This window comes from Trichechus manatus, unplaced genomic scaffold (assembly GCF_000243295.1).
Source record: "Trichechus manatus latirostris isolate Lorelei unplaced genomic scaffold, TriManLat1.0 scaffold00017, whole genome shotgun sequence".
NCBI lineage: Eukaryota > Metazoa > Chordata > Mammalia > Sirenia > Trichechidae > Trichechus > Trichechus manatus.
The window spans coordinates 22,708,827-22,712,090 of record NW_004443953.1 but is presented as its reverse complement, the minus strand read 5'-3'; positions in this window follow the sequence as shown (position 1 = coordinate 22,712,090).

The window sequence follows — 3,264 nt, the reverse complement described above, 5'->3', positions numbered from 1 at the left end:
ACCACTGCACCACCAAGGCTCCAAGTTCCTTTTATAGGAGAATGTTGATAGAAATCAAAATCTAGGTGCTAAGAAGACCGTCCAATTTTTGTAATGCTAATGATTTTCCCCATGTGATGGAAGGGAACATATCTGTCTTATCAGTGGATTTCCAGAGTCAAATAAAGTGTTCTGAAAATTACTCTTAAAGTATCAGAATAAATAATATCCTCTTGATACCACTGCATAATAAATTAATCCAATATCAGCATATTTTTGGTCGTTTTTTAATTCTTATATCATTGATGCAAATGATGCAACATGGGTTTTAAATCCATTGCTGGCAACTGGGTCGGTTTAGTTTTTTATCAGCTCCACTGGTTTGACATCTCTACTGTTGTAATGCTGCTTAAGGTTACATTAGCTGTTCTTTTTCTTTTGGCAGCCAATTCACATTGTTGACTTATATTGAGCCTGTTACCAATCTAAATCTCTAAGACTTTTTCATTGGGACTGAAGTTAAATCAAGTCTCCTTTACTCTCTACCAATATAGGGGTGTTCTAACTGAAGGTGCAAAATTTATTTTTCTATATATTTTTTTCTTTTTCTTTTTGGTCCACAACTTTTGCCATTTTATTTAATTCTTATTTATAATGTGTGTTAGAATATCGCAGTAATGGCCCACAATTTATTTATATTCTCCTTTATCCTTGATTTTTGGTAATCCCTCCCATACAGACTCTGGGCTTGGTCATGTGACTTGTTTTTGCCAAACTGATAACAGCAAATGTGACACAAGCAGAGACCTGATGTTATGGATTGAATTGTGTCCCCCAAATATATGTGTTGTAAATCCTAACCGCTATACCTGTGGTTATAATCCCATTTGGGAATGAGTTTTCTGTTGTGTTAATGAGGCAGGATTAGTGTAGGGTGTGTCTTGAGTCAATCTCTTACAAGAGACAAAAGAAAGAAACACAGATGGGGGAAGAGAGATGCCAAGCCGCATGAAGATTGCCCAGGAACAGAAGCTCAGAAGAGTTGAAGACCTTCCTCCAAGGCCACAGAAAGAGAAAGTCTTCCCCTAGAGCTGGCACCCTGAATTCAGACTTCTAATCTCCTAAAACGTGAGGAAATAAATTACTGTCTGTTAAAGCCATCCACTTGTGCTATTTCTATTATAGTAACACTAGGTAATTAAGATATTTGAAAAGTGATTGCAATAGGTGTTTGTCTTCTATTTTACTGCTCTTGGAACCATGAAACTAAAAAGTGAATAAGCCTAAACTAGCCTGCTGGGGGATTAAAGGCCATGTGGAGAACTGGGCACTCCATTCCACAGGCAGCCAGCCCTAAAGCAACCTGCAGTTGGTTGTAGACACATAAGTGAGCCTCAGCCCGAATCTTAGCACAGGTCAGCAGAACTGCCCTGCTGAGCCAAGCGCAAACTGCTGACCCGCAGGACCATGAGCTAATAAATGGCTGTTGTTTTAATCCAGTAAATTTTGAGGTGACTTCTTACACAGAAAAAGCTAATCTATACAACATCTAACATAGCAGGTATCCTCTCCACTTTCTTGTCACTAAAAAATTTGGTGTGTTCCTACATCCAAATTATTGAATAGATTCTGACCAAACATCGCTAATGCAGATATTTACAATTCCTCTTTGTTCACCTAGCTATTAAACACTCAAACTATTTTATATACAGCCCACATTCACAAAAGAAAACAAAAATGTAATGGAATAAGGGATGGTATTAGATTGTAATTTTCACATATCTCTGCTTTCTGATTAGTCTGTTTTCTAATATCATAATATTATTTTGTGTTTAGAATGTTTAAAGTATCTGAAAATCAATTACCCTCATAAAGAAAGTTAAACAACTCTTTTCTGAGATTGCAGTCAAATTGTTTCATGTAATGGAAAAATAGGGGAAATTATTGGACAGTAGAAAAATTCCTTCTAATCTTTTTTCTTGTAGTGATAAATGTTATAAACCTCCTAAATATTGAGGGCCTTTTTTTCTTTTTTCTCATTTTAAATCCTTATTTTTGTTTTCCTCCTGAGGTCCCTAACTATTTCCTTTCCTCTGAAATAAAAGTGCTAAAATCTTGAGTGTAAGGCTTGGGGAAGAAAATGAAAAATCATTTCCTGCATGATTATAGCAGGAAATACCAGAAATCTCATCCAAAATATTCTTTTTCCTGCAGATTTCACTCCACTTATTTTTATTTTTCAAATGCAACATATTATATTCCTTAGTGCATGTATTCCTTTTAAATTCAGTACGATTGCTACACTTAAAAAGGTAATAAAACCTTAGAATAACTTTGGGATAATGTATGATCAGCAGTGAAAAGAATATTCAGTTGGAAATGAGTTTGTCCTGGTAGGATTTTTTCATATACCGGTTACTAGCTTTGTGTCTTTGGGTAACTCATCTTTCAGAATTTCTGTTTCCTTATATATAACTTGACAATGATAATAATACCTGCCTTACTGGACTATTGTGGGGACTAAACGAGATGATATATGTAAAGTGTTAGTGCATTGTGGTCAATCAGTAAATAATAGCTACTATAAAACTAATAAGAATGGATAATATTTAGTGAGAACTTTATTTGTGCCAGGCACTATGCTAAGGGCTTAACTTTAATGTCGTGGTAAGTCTTAGTATCAGGAACCAAGGCTCTTATAATTTGTTGTTCTGCTATAAGTAACTTCCATTTCTTTCAAAGATGGCTGCTGTAGATTCAATTATCGCTTTTCCACTCATAATAACAACTAAAAAATGAGACACTTGTCTTTCCCCTTTAAGAACACTCGCAACTTCCTCATCCTGTTATATCACGTTGGTCAGAACTTAGTTGTGTGGTCATGCCTAGCTGCAAAGAAGGCTGTAAAATGTAATCTTTATTCTGAGCAGCCATGTGCCCATTTAAAAATTGAAAGTTCCATTAATGAGAGGAGAATGAATGCTGGGAGATAAACTAAAATTCTCTACTATAGATTTTTCATATATTCATTCTTCAATGCTTTGGTGTCAATATGTTTTTCAAATACATTCTTTTATTTTAGTAGGTGAGGTGGAAGTAAAGCTCAAGAAGGGAACTACTGGAAAACTCTACCCAATTCCAAGTTTTGCTTAAGGCTAGCCTAGAGGAGATGTCAGATTAAAAACTGATTTCCTTGGGACTCCGGCAAGATGGCGGTCTAGGCAGAAGCACCACGCCGTCCCTCCACAACAAAGATCCGAAAAACTAAGCCAAACAGAGAATCAA